The 18,234-nt window shown below is 41.5% G+C and overlaps 1 protein-coding gene across 1 annotated transcript in view; it reads left to right on the plus strand.

The window, feature by feature from the left end:
* Positions 1 to 18,234, plus strand: part of srgap3 (SLIT-ROBO Rho GTPase activating protein 3) — a gene marked incomplete at its 3' end in the record, with an annotated part of 174,912 nt that overhangs the window by 1,001 nt on the left and 155,677 nt on the right. The window lies entirely within an intron of this gene.

Consider the following 18,234-nt stretch of genomic DNA (forward strand, 5'->3'; position numbering starts at 1 on the left):
GTGGCGTGCACAGACATTTTGAGGGGCAGGTGCTCAAGTAAATTATGCTTTTTTTTTGTTTGCTTGGTCTGCTCTTTTTTCCCTCTACACCTATACCTCTTTGCCAAAAATAGCCGATCTACAAGCCCACGTGGGCTTGTAGATCGGCTATTTTTGGCTAAAGTTCTCCTCAGAAAAGGGATGCTAGGTTTCGAGTGGTTATGGTAAAAAGAAAAATCATATCACACAAAGATTTGGCGGACCCCCTGTAGTAACTCTGAGGACCCCCTAGGGGTCCAGGGCCCCCTGTTGAAGACCCCTGCTGTAAACTGGGGAAAAAAGGGCACTTCTGGTCAAGAGGGCAAAGGGCAGGCGCTCAAGAACCACCTAGAGTCTATTCTGTGCACGTCCCTGCAGACTCAAGTCAAAGGTGGGGTATTGAATGTGATGTCAGTTGTGTTGTGTGATCACTGGGCATTGTGTCTCTGCTCAGTCTGCTGCTGCTGAGGATGACCATTGGGGTCTGCATTATTATCATGAATCATTACACATTATATACCACACAATATGAATATTGTTTATACATAATGGTTACAGTAGACACACTAGAGCGTTCATCCATGAGTTTTTACTGTCTGGCTAACAGGTACAGCTGTGTCAATCAATGTCATGGTGAAGATATAAGGCAAATACATAGCCTAATACAGTGGTTTGTTTTCAACCCTTTTTGATATCAAGGTCCATCATTTATTCGGAACCACTGTTTGATGAGATTTAGACTCTCAGACCCAAGACTTAGAACATTTTGTTATCGTTGGATAATATTTTGTCCACAATTCCATGCTGTATCTGTGGTACCACAGGAGAGATGACAGGCAAAACGTTGATCAAAATAACAATTCTTTAATTAAGTAATACAGATGTTAAACATTAACAATAATTTAACTCTTGAGAGCGTTTTATTATTTGGTTTTATTTTACGCTCTCAAGAGTTAAAGATCTAATTAAGGGTCCATTTGGTTACCAGCTCTTCATCATTTAGCTGGGGACCACCTGGAACCCCCTCAAGGACCGCTGGTGGTCCCCGGACCACTGGTCTAATATACTTAATACTTCCTTTTCCTCTTTGTCTTTCATGAGAAGCCACGGGCTATGATATTAGGAATGAGACGTATGAAGTTGTATGTTAGATTCTGACTCCTCTTGGCTCCTCAAATCTGCACGTTTTGTTGCCGGGTAGAAAAAGAATGATCTCTCTGCACGGAATAACCTTTGAAGTGCATGGAGGAGGAGGGAGGCACATAGGATGGAGAATGAGCCGTTTCATTGAACTTATTCTGTTACATCTATGATATGAGAACAGTTCTATATGTCAATCCCGGTTGGGTTAATTGTAGATAGATACCCTCCCCCCATATGTTATTATTAACCCTTTAAGACCTGGGAGGCGTCTGTGTCACATTTTTAGACTTTACAGATTTTAGACTTTGGCTATTCAAAAATAGCAGATATACAAGCTCATAGCGCTATTTTTTTTGCAAATCTTGAGATTTGAGTTAGAAAAGCGAACATTTGTAACTCAAATCTTTGCTTCTGGGGGATTCAACAGTTTTTTGAAAAAACTTATGTCGCCATAATATCAGTGGTTCTTTTTTCCATGTCAAGGACCCCCAAAATGACGTGTATTTGGCCACGGACCCCCATCTAAAAATACATGTTCCAGGGACCCCCAAAAGCAAAGATTCAAGTAAAACTTTTCGCGCTAAAACAATACAAAAATAGCAGATCTACAAGCTCATAGCGCGGCACTCGGTGCCGCGCTATGAGCTTGTAGGTCTGCTATTTTTGAATAGCCAAAGTGTAAAATAATGCTTTTTAGCTCAAATCAAAAAGTGACCCAGATGCTTCTTCAGGGCTTAAAGGGTTAAGGCCATAGCCACCCTGACATGATACACCATTTCACAGTTTTTGGTTTATGGTGGCATTGAGGCTACACCCTCATTGCATGGATACACGCCTAAGTTTGGCATTTCAGGCAATGAATGTGGTTTCACATATCTATTACCCCACTAGATCAGTGGTTCTCAAACTTTTTCATGTCAAGGAAAGGACCCCCAAAATGATGATGATGTATTTGGCCGTGAACCCCCATCTCAAAATATTTTGTTCCAGGGACCCCCCTCCCGGAAGCAAAGATTCGAGTTACAAATGTTCGCTTTAAACAATATACATCGAAAGATTTGCACAAAATGTTCAAGATATTTCAAAAATAGCTGATCTACACGCTCATAGCGAGGCACCGCGTGCCTCGCTATGAGCTTGTAGATCTGCTATTTTTTAAATAGCCAAAGTATAAAAGGTTAAAGTGGTTAAAATGATTGTGATGCTATATTAACACATTTTGTGCTGGGGACCCCCTGGAACCCCCCCAAGAACCCCTGGGGGGTCCCCGTACCCCACTTTGAGAACCAATGCCCCATACAGTGGGTGACCATTGACTTTGTCGTTTTTTTTCATTCTTCTCATGCGTTTCATGCGGGGCATGTATGATTTCCACTCTGTGCCACTAGGGGCAGCAGCGGTCTACTGCCTACAGCTGCCTACAGCCCACAGCAGACAGCAAGAATGTATTTGTTACTAGTTACTGTATATCCTCTCCAAACTGTACATACATTACTTTACACTTTTGTATTATGTTTTGACACTTGCTTTGGAAAATGTAAACGTATGTTTTATCATGCCAATAGCTCATTTGAATAGCAAAATTGTTTGTTTTGGGGTTTTTAGGCACTGTTTTTCCTAGAAAGACAGAGAAAGATCCTGTATGTTGCTTACAGTACAAGATGTGACATTTATATTAAGCAAAATATTAAGCAAATGAAGTTAGATAGCATGATGCTGCGCTTAACATTAGTTTAATTTTAACGTCTTAATTGATAAAACGAGACGGGAAAATAAACGTATTTTTTTCTCTTGCCAATAGATTGGGTTTTCTGTTCAGCGTCGGGCAGTCAGGAACGCATCTCTGTCATTTTAGAAATGTTCAGACACACATTGGTTTCTGTCTGTCTGTCTCAAAAGTCTGTGGAGAGAGAGAGAGAGACAGACAGACAGACGTCTTATATGTTTTTTTTTTCTCGCATCAATTGTTGTGTAGTAGTATTCCAACATTTTCCTCTGTAAATGAAACAGCCCAGCTAGTGTAGCGGTTAAAACTGATGTCCGGTGATTTTTCGACCCGTGTTAGAATCCCACGCGATGAGCATACAAATGATTCATTCTCGTCTATTAGTTTGTATTGGCCAGTGCGTTATATATATATTGTATGTATAATGGATTAATATTCATAAAACCAACAGACAGACTTTTATTTTAAAACATAGCAGATCTACAAGCTCGCAAATCATGGTGCAACACTTTGTGAGCTTGTAGATCGGCTATTTCCACTACTACTTTATGGGACACTGCTCTCTCTCTCTCTCTCTCTCTCTCTCTCTCTTTAGTTTGATGAACATTGAACCTCATAATAACATCACTCTGTTCGCGACTGCATACAGAACGTGTGTCGGCTCTGATGTTTATTAGACAGCATGGACCTCCGCTCAGGTCCTGGAATCCAGAGCCTTATGTCAAGACTTGGCTGCGAGCACATCGCACGGCAGAAAGCACAAAAACCAAAGTGGCACAGCCTGTCATGTCAGATAACCCCGACCCACTTTGGCAGTTTTTATAAGACAGGGGTTATTGGCGTCTTTTTGGTTTGTTTTATTTTATTTCCTCGTTTATAATTATTTCCTCCTCAATATTGTTTAAGAATTAATGTGCTATCCATGACATGCTGTCACCAGTTTACCAGTTCACTGTCTGTTATTTAATGATGATCGAATATTGGCTAAATGTTTACACTTTCTTCTGTCCAAACAATGAAAAGCACTTAGAAAAGGCAAGTGAGTCTCTCTTTAATTAAGCATGATGAGCCATGTGTTTTCCACAAAACAATTGAATATCATTGAATATAATGGCACCCTTGTCATACTACTATGTTATTATAGCTTTCAGTTGGCCACCACAGGCACAGACAGTGCGTTTTAGCGCAGCGCGGCCTGGCGCAGCGCGGCGGAGTGGTTGCGTGCGGGGGGTCGGGGGGCTTTCGTGGGAGGGGGGGACGGGTGGATCAGAGCTTAACCCTAAAACCGAAATAAAGTAACAAAAAAAAACTCCAATCCGCTCAAGAACCGCGCTCCCCCACTTCCAAAATTAGCACTAGCCTACAACACTGGCCCAGTCTCTTGCCAAACCGGTTATGTTAATGTATTCAGCCTATTCCAAATAAGCCAAGTGAGGAACTCTGCTATCAGGTTCCCCCTCCCCCCTACAGTACCTCTGTAGGCCTATCTCTTCTATCAAAGTATTTGTTCAGATACAAATTCAGAGCGGCCAATTTTGATATTTTTAATGCGCCTACATGAAGTTAGAGGGATGGGCAGAAATGGTGTAGGGTGTAGGGTATTTTCAACTGTTAATGGGTTTTTCTTTCTTCACAAATGAATTCTACTTTGTTGTACAACAGTGTCCCATAAAAGCTCACAAAGTGTTGCATCATGATTTGAATTCCGACTGAAAACGCCACCCTTGCGTCTCCGTGTGTACAACCAAATACGCATCTTTCCTGCACCGATGACGCTTGGGGCTTTTACAGCACTGCTCCTACACTACCACGCACCGTCAGCAACAAGTGGACATGGAGTAAATGTACTTAGTTACTTTCCGCTTAGTTACTTTCACGTGCATATAAATGAGCCACGCGGTCTTATAAGAATGAAAACAAACGCCTCGCTGTTGGCCATGGATCACATGACGGTCGTCTGTTACGGTCATGGATGAACTCAAAATGTTACTTGAGTTCAATCAAAGTAAAAGTACAAAAGTATTGGCAAATATACTTAAAGTACTGAAATATTTGAAAATAGCTGATCTACAAGTGGAGTAGAAGTAAAAGTAAAAATAGCAGGTTAGTATGCTTATAGCGTGGGATTCGAACCCAGGTCGTAAAATCACGGAACATCAGTTTTAACCGCTACACTAACTGGACTATTTCATTTGCAGAGGAAAGAGGTAGAATCATACTATACAGAAATTGATGCGAGAAAAAAAAACATATAAGACGTCTGTCTGTCTGTCTCTCTCTCTCTCTCCACAGACTTTTGAGACAGACAGACAGACAGACAGACAGACAGACAGACAGACAGACAGACAGACAGACAGACAGACAGACAGACAGAAACCAATGTGTGTCTGAACATTTCTAAAATGACAGAGATGCGTTCCTGACTGCCCGACGCTGAACAGAAAACCCAATTTAAACGCTCTAAGCACACGTAATTATTGCTAGTTATTATTATTATTATTATTAATAATAATATAAGACATCTATCTGTCTGTCTGTCTGTCTGTCTGTCAGTCTGTCTGTCTGTCTGTATGTATGTATGTCTGTCTGTCTGTCTGTCTCTCTGTCACAAAAAAGTGACTCCAAAGCGGCACCTTGTGGTAGTATTTGGAACTTAAATTTACTGCAAAGCGGGTGAGGTAAATGAGTGAAGTGATTCTCTTATGAAAAGCGACAAAGTCAATGGTCACCCACTGTAGGTCTTCACCATGTTTATCACGGTATTGGGTTAGAATTGCCGTAATCTGAGCCTTGCCATTTGATCTCGTGTGCAACTGCGTTTTTTTTTCGCAATTCTGTGTGAGTAAATTACAGAGCCATAATAACAGTAGAAGTAGATTAATGATAAAGTTGAAACGCCGTGGAAGTGTCCATTCTAAAAAAAAAACCTACACTTGAAAGCAGGGCTTAAAAGGAAACGCTGCATAACTTCTGAGACCTCCAACAGTGCAGGGCGCCCAAATTAGCTACCAAGAGACCGCGAAATGACACTTTGCTCTGCTCTGTGGAGGAAAACGAGCGGAAATTTGTGACTTCCACTTCCGACAAACGGTGGTGGTGGTGAGCGGTGGTGGTGGTGTGTGAGCATCCATGTTTGCTAAGTGGAGCTAGGGGTTCAGTTTCAAAGGTCCTGCCCCCATTACTACAACTTTCACTCCCAGTGGGGTTTTTTCAGTAATGCCACGCTTCAGAAGAGGCTTTTGGCTTACGGTCCCCTGATCAGTGTTGATTTTGTCGACTATGACGAGAAATGTTCGTCGACTACCCTTTTTCACTGACGAAAACGAAATAAAAAACGAAATAAACGAAATAAAAAACGAAATAAAAACTAAGCCATGGTTACTAAAACTAAGACTAAATATATTGACAATTTCGTCAACAAATAAAAACTAGACTAAAATGTTGGCGAGTGACTAGTGGAGAAGAGATCCAGTAGAACTAAAAGACAAGTCATTTTATGTTTGGTTGCGCTCGGGTGTTGCGCTCTGAAAATAGCAGATCTACAAGCTCACAACGCGTCGCAGCGCGACGCGTTGTGAGCTTGTAGATCGGCTATTTTCAGCATGCAACCAAGTGTAAAATCAGCCATTACGACGCCATCAAGGCACCGGCAAAAAACATTATAGTCGACTAAATCAACTGTAGTTTTAGTCGACTAAAATCTCATGCTATTTAGTCGACTAAAACTAGACAAAAACTAAAACATTTCAGATGACTAAAATATGACTAAAACTAAATGGAATTTTATTCAAAAGACTATGACTAAATCTAAATCAAAATTTGCTGTCAAAATCAACACTGGTCATCATGTACTGTATAAGACTAGTAGTCCAGACCAGTCCAGACCAGACCAGACCAGACCACAGATGCTCAGAGGAGTCAATAATGTGTCAACATCCACCGCAGGATTTTTACTTTTTTTGATCGACCGTTTGGCAACTCTCCTCCTCGCGATGGCGTGTAGAGCAGGGGTCTTCAACGTTTTCAAGCCAAGGACCCCTTAGCTGAGAGAGAGAGATGAAGCAGGGACCCCCCACTACATATTGTATAAACTTGTGTTGCTGATAGAAATGTTTCATAGATTTGTATTTAACCACTTAAAGGGCAAGACCACTTTGGTAGAGGTTTGGGTTGTGTAGTTACCTTACCATGATGTAACTCCAAAGGTGGGCAAGAAATAAAAAATAATTGCTCCATTGATTAGTAATTGATAATTCAAAATATGCTCCTCATTGTACGGTAAAACTGCTCTCAAAGTCACTCTTTTAGCACATAAACGAACGCAAACAAAGTTGATTCAGACAATATAGAACATCACCAAACCCAGTACTGTTTTTTTTTTAAATAAAAATGTCAACTTCCTGTTGATTTTGCCATTTTTAACAAGTAGAAAACCCGGACTGGATCAGCGGATCCGGATCCAGATCTTCAAATAGCAAAATCAACAGGAAGTTGACATTTTTATTAAAAAAACAAACAGTACTGGGTTTGGTGATGCTCTATATTGTCTGAATCAGCTATGTTTGGGTTCATTTATGTGCTAAAAGAGTGACTTTGAGAGCTGTTTTACCTTACAATGTAAGTCAATGAGGAGCATATTTTGAATTATCAATTTCTAATCGATAGAGCAATTATTTTTGATTTCTTGGCCACCTTTGGAGTTACATTATGGCAAGGTAACTACACAACCCAAACCTCTACCAAAGTGGTCTTACCCTTTAAACCGTCAATACTTAGTAAACTTGACCATTGGCTCTATACTTTTCTCTGCTCTCCCCCCCCTCTACACCAAACCTCTTCGCCGAAAATAGCCGATCTACATGCTCACAACGCCTCGCGCTGCGAGGCGTTGTGAGCATGTAGATCGGCTATTTTCGGCAAATGTTCCCCTCAGAATAGGGATTCTAGGGTTCAGGTTGTTCATGTAAAAAAAGCAAGTCCCTATCACGCAAATATTTGGCGGACCCCCTATAGTAACTCTGAGGACCCCCTAGGGGTCCCGGACCCCTGTTGAAGACCCCTGGTGTAGTAGACTGCACTTCTCTGATAACAGGCGTGTTGTCTTCTTTTTTTTTTTAACCATCTATATAGCCTGACCTTTATCGGTATTCCACCAGTTCTTGTGTCCATTGGCATGTAATGGCCATGGTGAGGACAATGCTGAGATGTGTTAACACATCCCTTGTCTTTAAGCACGTCAATGCCTTAGCCCTTATCTCGCATCTCTCCTCTCTGCTGTGGCGCTTGACGGCCTCACTATATACTGTGACCCCTTCTGTTCATTCTACTGGGGCCCTTTATTTACACTAAGTATGAATTATTCAGCTTATATCCGAGACTGCCACAACAACAAGAACCAGAGCTCTTGTTTAGCCCGCTGAGACCGGGAACGCATCTGTGTCATTTTTTAAAAAGATTTCTTTGGGCTATTCAAAAATAGCAGATCTACAAGCTCATAGCGCGGCACCGAGTGCCGCGCTATGAGCTTGTAGATCTGCTATTTTTCTTTTGAAAAATCGTGAACATTTGTGCAAATCTTTGAATATATGTTCGACAAACGTTTTTTGGAAAAATAACTTTTATGTTGCTATATCAGTGGTGCACCAACTTTTTCATGTCAAGGACCCCCAGAATGTATTTGGCCGCGGACCCCCATCTCAAAATACGTTGTTCCAAGGACCCCCCCAGAAGCACAGATCGGAGTTAAAAATGTTTGCGTGTACATATTAAAAGATTTGCACAAACTTTCAAGATTTCTCAAAAAATAGCAGATCTACAAGCTCATAGCGCTATGAGCTTGTATATCTGCTATTTTTTAACAGCCAAAGAACTGAAAAAAAAATGACACACAGATGCGTTCCCCGGCCTTAACGGGTTAATACGTAAAGCTTTTTGCAATGATAGAGAGCGTGTCTGGATATTTTTTATGTTGATGGGGAAACATGTTAATTCATGAGGAATCAGCCTGCTTTGTCATTCTCAGAAACCGAGGGCTCTGCCCAGCCATCCACAGCCTCATATAACACAATGGCCATGCTCGTCTGATTGTCTCTGGTGAGCACAGGCAGGCAGTGATCTAACCATAATGAGATTCAGTTTTGGAAATTGCACCTGTCTTGCCTGGTGTGAGTTATTGCTTTTTGGGGGTAATGTGTGTACATAGATTCAAGCGGGGGTGGGGGTTGAAGGAGGGGGGGGGTCCATCAGTTGCTTCCTCATTGATTGTGCCACTACAAGATTGTAAAGTTGTGTTTAGTATTTATGAGCGCTGCCGGCGATGATAGATTGGTTTTGATAGTAATCAATCAGTGCCATGACTTTTAACAGAAGTTTGCGCTCACAAGGGGAAAAAAATAAACGGGAAATACAATGAGCTAAATGTGTCATCAGGCCATCTTATAGATCAGTGGTTTTCAACCATGCCAAGGACCCCTGAATTGATATGTATTTGGCCGCGGACCCCCATCTGAAAAGGTTTTGTGCCAGAGACCCCCAGAAGAAAAGATTTGTGTTAAAAAAGAAAATGCAAAAAAAATAAATAAAAAAGGGGCACGGTGGCGCAGTCGGTAGCGCTGTCGCCTCACAGCTAGAAGGTCCTGGGTTCGATTCCCACCGTGGGCGCTGGGGGTGTGTCTTCTCCTCCGCGTCATCAGTGCCCATACCCTAGGTGGGGTTTGCGAAAGGTTCCACTCTGTGTGGAGTTTGCATGTTCTCCCCGTGTCTCCTAGGGTAGTTAATACCCTCACAAAAACATGTAGTAATCCTGGTCACTATACCGCCTCCCCCTGGTCAGCCGGGGTGCCTGATGGAGGGGAAGGGAACTGGTTAGAATAACGTGTTCCTTCCACGCGCTACGTCCAACCAGGGAAACTCCCCCCTGTCAGGTGACAAGAAGGTCAGTTGGCTCTCATGCATTGAAGGAGGCATGAGCTCGGCCCTGGCCTTCCTAGGCTGGTGGGGGGAGTGTAGTGCCCAGGATCACTTAGCAAATTGGCACCGGGTGAAAAAAGGGTTACAAAATCGAGGGATAAAAATCAGTTAAAAAAAAAAAGCTAAATTCTACAAAATTCTTCAAACACCGTGTTCACACATGTAAAAAAAAAAGCAGATCTACAAGCTTGCAGTGTGGCACGAAGTGACGCGCTGTGAGCTTGTATATCTGCTGTTTTTGAATAGCCAACGTGCACAATATGGATAAAGAGGTGAACATGTATTAACACCTTTTGCTGGGGACCCCCTGGAAACCCCACCCCCAAGGACCACTGGTGGTCCCCGGACCACTGGTTGAGAACCACCGTCGTAGATGATCTGCTGAAGTATAAGAAAGCACGATCTCACAAGGTGTCAAACAAAAGTTGGGGTCCTTTCTGTTGAAGTTCATAGCTCAGTCGACAACACCGGAGCTGGCTCGACCCATCTGAAATATCACCCCATTGGCACAGAGCGGTTTGCTGAGGACTCATGTGGCTCGCTGCCAAGGCAAGGCCTCCCGAGGAAACCTTTTTGGAGAGATGGTGTTTCACCTCTTTCAGGCTGTTCAGGCTGGCAGAACTGGACATTAGCATTTCAATGGAGAGCATTCTATACACGTTTAAGAGAAGAACGAATGAGGAACTAAAGAGTACCATCTTGTGGATGACAAGTTTGAAGCCGAACTTCCTCTGGTATAAAATGTGTGAACATGACAGAGAATATAATATAATATTTTGACAGTGATAGAGAATATAAACTTGGATTAACCCATTAAGACCTGAGGCCGATTAAACGAATGTCTTCTAAATCCCAACAGTATTCTGAAAAAAACAAACATGTTTTTCTATATCAGTGGTGCTCAAACTTTTTCATGTCAAGGACCTCCAAAATTATATGTATTTGGCCGCCGACCCCCATCTCAAAATATTTTGTTCCAGGGACCCCCCAGAAGCAAAGATTTTAGTTAAAAATGTTCGCTTTAAAACAATATATATTCAAAGATTTGCACTATTTTCATAATTTTTGAATAGCCCAAAGTGTAAAATAATGCTATACAGCTCAAATCAAAAAGTGACACAGATGCGTTCCAGGTCTTAATGGGATAAAGGGATATTATTTCCAGGTCATGACGAAGATGTAACCTTACATCGAAACGTTGTCGTTTGTTGTTCTGTGCTTTGCACCCTGTGACCTGAATAGAAAAGGTCCAGTGCCAATTCTTTATTCAGAATATAACTTTTTAACCCGACCGCGTGCTTCTCGGGTCTGTGCAGTTTTAGAATTAGAATTAGGACGGCACGTACAGTAAACTGCAAAATGCAAAGCGGCTTGCTTCAGAGTTCCTCTGTCCCTCAATAAACAAGTTAACTGGCTTTGTAGTTCAATGAGAGAGAGAGAGAGAGAGAGATTTAATTCAATTCAATTCAATTCTGAGCCTGTACAAATGTCACCATTTTGTCTAGATTCGAACAATCAAAGTTAAATTAACACTGATGATTTAACTGTGTATGTAGTGGATTATGAGCTTGTAGATCTGCTATTTTGGGAAAAATCGTGGAATTTGTAAACCATTTTGTTCCAGGGACCCCCAGAAGCAGAGATTTGAGTTACAGATGTTCGCTTTAAAAAAACAAATATATATTCGAAGACTTTCACCAATTTTCACGATGACAAAAAAAATAGCTGATCTACAAGCTTGGTGCCACGCTATGAGCTTGTATATCTGCCATTTTTGGAATAGCCAAAGAAATCTCTGCGAGCAGCATAACTGAATCTGTAACTTTCCAAGTACACACAGTAAAGTGTATGAACCCACTGGACCACCAGAATAAGCATCATGCTGTAGCTAGTTATCTTGCAAATGGCCTGTTTTCATTAAATTAGCCTGTTCTTCATCTTGTGCTGCTGGCTCCTTTCTTGCTGACCCACTCTGTGCTGAGCTTTGACTGGTGGGGTGCCAGTTTGCCCCCGCTTCGCTCCGCTCCGCTTGGCTGGCTGCATTCCCTGGCTCCAACACCGCATTGTACTGTGTATACCTGAGCTTTTGTTACTGTAGTGTAGGAGAGAGAGAGAGAGAGAGTGCGGCAAATAAACGAGGCCTTGCTCTTTTGGTACTTTAGTATTTTCTTTTGCTCGTGTTGTTTTGAACCCGTGATATTTCGAAACCCTCGGGTTATTTCTTGTTGTTTGTTTCACGCAGTATTTCACACGTTGAAGCGAAACCCGGCCGGCGTTCAGTGACTGAAGATTTCTTTGGGCTATTCAAAAAATAGCAGATCTACAAGCTCATAGCGCGGCACCGAGCTATGAGCTTGTAGATCTGCTATTTTTTGGAAAAATCGCGAACATTTCGTGAACATTTGTGCAAATCTTTTGAATATAATGTTCTACAAACGTTTAAAAAAAAAAAAAAACTTTGATGTTGCTATATCAGTGGTGCTCCAACTCTTTCATGTCAAGGACCCCCAGAATGATATGTATTTTGGCCGCGGACCCCCATCTCAAAATATGTTGTTCCAGGGACCCCCCCCAGAAGCACAGATCGGAGTTAAAAATGTTCGCTTTAAAACGTATACATATTCAAAGATTTGCACAAACTTTCAAGATTTTTCAAAAAATAGCAGATCTGCAAGCTCATAGCTATTTTTTAACAGCCAAAGAAATTACACACATATGCGTCCCTGGCCTTAATGGGTTAATGAAAGCCATGAGCTTTTCATTCCACTGAGCTTAAAGTTCTGGCTTTTTGGTCTTGACATATTCAGGCTCACAGTCACACATTGATTGTTGCTTGTTAAAACTCTTTCAGCGAACCATAGGTATAGCTCATAGTGACGAACACGTCATCACATAGATATCACACACACACGCACACGCACAAACTTTAACCATTTTATTTATGTCCACACAAATATTATAGGTAAGGTTACATTCACATAATCATGGCATGTGTCTTCATGATACAATAAGCATGTCACTCAGTACTGTATGGGCATAAGTAAATGCCACTTATAGCAGAGACACACACACACACACGCACGCACGCACGCACACGCACGCACGCACGCGCGCGCGCGCACACGCAACCAGGTCTTAATGGGTTAAGGTCTCATTGCTTTCATGTCAAACAATTCCGGTTTTCTGCATTAATAATCTCTTTTGAATGACATGGTTTGCTTGCTCCTAGCCTGGAGCAAAAGCAGATGGAGAGACTCTTAGCTTCCCCATAATTCCCACCACTTTCAGAATGACACTGCAGATATTTCAAGAGGAGCAGACAAGACAAGAAAATGATAGTTTCATAGACTAGAGCAGGGGTCTTCAACGTTTTCAGGCCAAGGACCCCTTGGCTGAGAGAGAGAGAGATAAAGCAGGGAGGACCCCCAATATATAGAATATAATCTTTTCATATATTTCATATAGCTTCATAGACTTGTTTGACAGCACTGTCATCAGTGTTGGATTCATTTTAATGTGTTTTCAGACTTTTAACCACATAAACCGTCCATACTAAGTAAACTTGACCCACTCTGTACTTGGTCTGCTCTTTTCCCCCCCCTACACCAAACCTCTTTGCTGAAAATAGCAGATCTGCAAGCAGATCACAACGCCTTGCGCTGCGAGGCGCTCGGGGCTGCAACGCGCTGCAACCTCACACCTTACTGATCTGACTGATATGCCCATATATGGAGATCTCTGTATCTGCCGGTCCCCCCCCCACACGTGCACACATGCAAGCATGAACACACAATAGTTTTTGTTCAGATATGTTAACCACTTAAGCCCTATATACTTCTTCTCGTGCGATGAATAGCGAAAATAGCCTACACACACACCACGGTACATCATCTACAGCTCACAACCCGGTCTTGCTATTTTTGAAACATTTTGAAAAAATGTCAAACTGAACGTTGACTATTTCTGACAATGTAATGACCCAAAAAAATGGAGATTTTATGTTGCACACATGTTGCAACATGTTGCAACATTTTGTGCAACATGTTTAAAAACGCCAGAACTGTCAAGACCCCCCCCCCCCCCCCCCATCCCAGTGTTGCCAGGTCTGCTTATTATGAGTACCCGCCAAGATTAGCTGGTGTACTGTACATGTTTAAAGTGCTCATGTGGCACATAGTCGCTTCTTTTGGGCTTGTTTTCCTATACCTGCTTGCTTGTTTCTCTCACAGAATCTGACAACACTCACTGCCCCCATCACCCCCCCCCCCCCCCCCCCCCCCACACACACACACACCCCCACCCGTACCCCAGGTTGGTGAACACTGGTCCAGGAGCACATGCCGGTACAATGAATGCACACAGCAGTTCCTTAATGAAAAGTTAATTGAATCACTCCCTGGGTTCTATTATGTCAGCTGAGCAGGTTGAGGGGTTCGGTTTGCTTGTTCTTGCTCTGGCCAGTATAAAAGGCAACCTGCTAACAGAGACAGACCAGCGTCCTGCAGGAGGACGCTTGAACCCCCGAGGCGTCAAACTATGCTTCCTCTCTCCAACAATACACTGTGAAATAAACCCTGACTTCATTTAACCCCGAGAGTGCACACAGAAATACCGTACACACACTCCATACTTTAGCTGCAGTTTCTTGAACCCTAGGTGAGGCAGAGAACCAATATAGATTATCACCCGGGCATTCGTCATTGCCTGAGGTTATCCTCCAGCCTAACACGTGGCCTGGGCTGAATCGCAGCTGTGTTTGAGATTGGATAACAACGCCGGTCGATAATTTATCACATACCCACCAATAGCCTTATTCATTCACAACCAAAACTAAAAAAAATAGCGAGTATAAAAGATGGTTAAAGTGGTTAAAATGATTGTGACACTATATCAACTACTTTAGCTGGGGACCCCCTTGTGTTGTACCCCCCCCAATGCTTTCCCGGATTGAATGGGAATCACTAGGAATCAGTGATTCAATCCAATCATCAGTGATTGTTTTCATAGACCTGATTACTTGTTTTTCGGATTGCTTGTTTCTCTCGCCAAACCTGCCAACATTTAGCGTGACAGAATCTGCGACGCTAAACGCTCTAATGTTTTTTATATAAGTGGTGGCAATTTTTTTTGACACCACACGGGTCTTCCCAACAATAGCTAAGATTGAAGTCAGTGTGAACATGGCCAAATAATAACTTAATAGCCAAACTAGGTCTAATGAAGCACGCTAGCAGTGCAAAATCTTTGAATATATATTTTTGTACAGCGAACATTTGTAAAATGTTTTGTCCCAGGGACCCCCAGAAGCAAAGTTTTGAGTTACAAATGTTCGCTTTCAAAGATATATATTCAAAGATCTGCACAAATTTCACGATTTCTCAAAAATAGCAGATCTACAAGCTCATAGAGAGGCTTTCAGAGCATTGCAAATATATCCGGTTTTGAATGCTAGACAATGTACAATATACATTTATAGTATAGGCCAATATTGTACTCAAAGTGACGTCATCACTGTGCAATTCCATTCTGTTACCTGCACAGTCGTCTTTGTTTTCAAAACATCACATTTTAAGTTATTTCCATATAATTATATAAAAATCACACCCAGTGTGAAGTGAGTGGTGCCTTTGATGAGCTCCGTATTGACCCCCGTATTGATGTTGTCATCAATGTTTGTTTATTGGACAGACATACATACATACATACGGACACACGGACAAAGTCAGATATAGGAGTGGTTGGCACCACTTAAAAATAGATTGTTGTTTAGATATGGACTCGCATGTAAATATCAAAACTTGTCCCTTATCTGTTGCCCTATAAGTTTAAAAACAGTTCTAACAATGTAAAAAAAAAAAAAACATATTTGTAAAAGAGGAAGTAAGCATTTTTTGGTAGACACCAGACGACACTTTTCTCCTGACTCGCCACCAATGACTGTCAGTCTGTCAACAATGGCCAGCAGTGAGAACAGTGAAACAGCAGGCTTCTGACTGACACTGACAGTCAATTATATGGAAGTGAGGACAGTTGCATAACGCTAAACTGCACAAATGGCATTTCAGATGTTTATTAGCTTTGGACCTGGCTGACTTTTATAATGACTTGGTGTATTATATATCATCAATAAAGATGTCAAAGTAGCTATTTGTTACACATGTAAACCCTTGCTTATCTATCACTAATGGAGGGAATCTGTGAAAAAAAACTAATGTGATTTTGGAATGGCTAGCCCAACAATATGGAGCAATGCAGGCCATGGGATTTTGTTGTGACTGTGTAACCTGATCTGAGTGGGATTCACTCCCATAGATGGATTGTCTGACTTGATGTGAAGAACAGAGATCTCAGATTTAACCCATTAAGACCTGAGGCCGCTTAAAAAAAAAATCTAAATTCTGACAGTTTTTCGGGAAAAAAAATGTAAAAATATTTTCACGGTTTTTCAAAAATGAAAAAAAGCGCTATGAGCTTGTATATCTGCTATTTTTGAATAGCCAAATAAATCGTGACACAGATGCGTTCCAGGTATCAATGGGTTAATGTCAAACACTTTTCTGTCCGTCTTGGGGTTTTCGTCGGATTACAAAACTTGTGACTTTTGGTTATTATTTGTACCTAAATTATCGCTGCTTCTTCTGAATAGAAGAATACGACTTGGCTAGAAGAACGTGAACGCTGCAGCTGTTAAGTGAGTTAACAGCACTTACGCAAGCTTTCCCCGTTGAAGTCAGGACCTACTTCTGACAAAACCTGTGGATAGGTTTCTGTGATACATTTGAAGACTGTGTTCCACTTTGGGTGTGTGAGTTCAACTCCCTTGCAGTTACTTATTTCATGTCATCCACATTGGTAACAGCCGTTCTGTAATATGACCAATCTGTTGTATTTGGAGTTCAAAAATACAGTAATATTGGAATGGTTAGAAAGCTAAGAATCTTCAGTTTCTGATGGTGCACGTAGCTCAAAATGTGCTAACCACCTAAAACCCCTACATACTGTACTTCATTGTAAATAGTGAAAATAGCCCTAAAAGCCGATCTAAAAGCTCACAACGCGTCGCAATGTGATGTGATACGAGCTTGTACCGTAGATCTGCTATTTTCACAGAATGTTCGCCTATCATGACACACCCAGAAGCAGCTCTTGCTTTTTTTTTCTTTTTTAAAAGACTTTTATGCCTTTTTATTGATAGGATAGGATAGGCTGACAGGAAATGTGGAGAGAGATGGGAGGCAGGGACGTGCACAGATAGACTCTAGGTGGTGCTTGAGCACCTGCCCTTTGCCCTCTTGACCAAAAGTGCCCTTTTGAAAAAAAGAAAAAACATTTTTTTTTCCTGTTTACAGCAGGGGTCTTCAACAGGGGGTCCGGGACCCCTACGGGGTCCTCAGAGTTACTACAGGGGGTCCGCCAAATCTTTATGTGATATGATTTTTCTTTTTACCATAACCACTCAAACCTAGCATCCCTTTTCTGAGGGGAACTTAAGCCAAAAATAGCAGATCTACAGCTGCGAGGCGTTGTGGGCTTGTAGATCGGCTATTTTTGGCAAAGAGGTATAGGTGTAGAGGGAAAAAAGAGCAGACAAAGTAAACAAAAAAAAGTATAATTTACTTGAGCACCTGCCCCTCAAAATGTCTGTGCACGCCACTGATGGGAGGTGACATGCAGCAAAGGCCGCCGGGATCGGGACTCGCCGGGACCCGCGACATGCTGTCAGGCTACTTTAGAGCCTAGGTAGCGGTCCAGGCCAGCAGCTCATGTTTCACCAGGGCCAAACATTCTAGGAGAATATTATCCAAAAGTGTGATTTATCATAAAATGCTCATAGAGTTATCCACCCCACCCATGCCCTGTATTTTAACTGGGACTGCAATATAGTCATAGGCAAAAAATAAATCATCCATTTTATTGCTCATGAATGTAGAAAATTCTTATAATAAAAATCATAACTTGAATTTATGTAGCGCCTTTCAAAAACCCAAGAACGCTTTACATTTACATTAGCAAAAATGTAGAAAACATAGAAATGTAAATATCGCCTTTCAAAACCTAAAGACATTTACATTAACAAAAATATAGAAAATATAGACATTTATATAGAAGCTTTCAAAACTCAAGGAGGCTTTTTATTAACAAAAATATAGAAAATATAGACATTTATATAGAAGCTTTCAAAACTCAAGGAGGCTTTTTATTAACTTTCAAAACTCAAGGAGGCTTTTTATTAACAAAAATATAGAAAATATAGACATTTATATAGAAGCTTTCAAAATTCAAGGAGGCTTTTTATTAACAAAAATATAGAAAATATAGACATTTATATAGAAGCTTTCAAAACTCAAGGACGCTTTACATTAACAAAAATATAGAAA

This window comes from Gymnoscopelus microlampas (genome assembly GCF_963454915.1).
Source record: "Gymnoscopelus microlampas genome assembly, chromosome: 7".
Classification (NCBI taxonomy): Eukaryota; Metazoa; Chordata; class Actinopteri; order Myctophiformes; family Myctophidae; genus Gymnoscopelus; species Gymnoscopelus microlampas.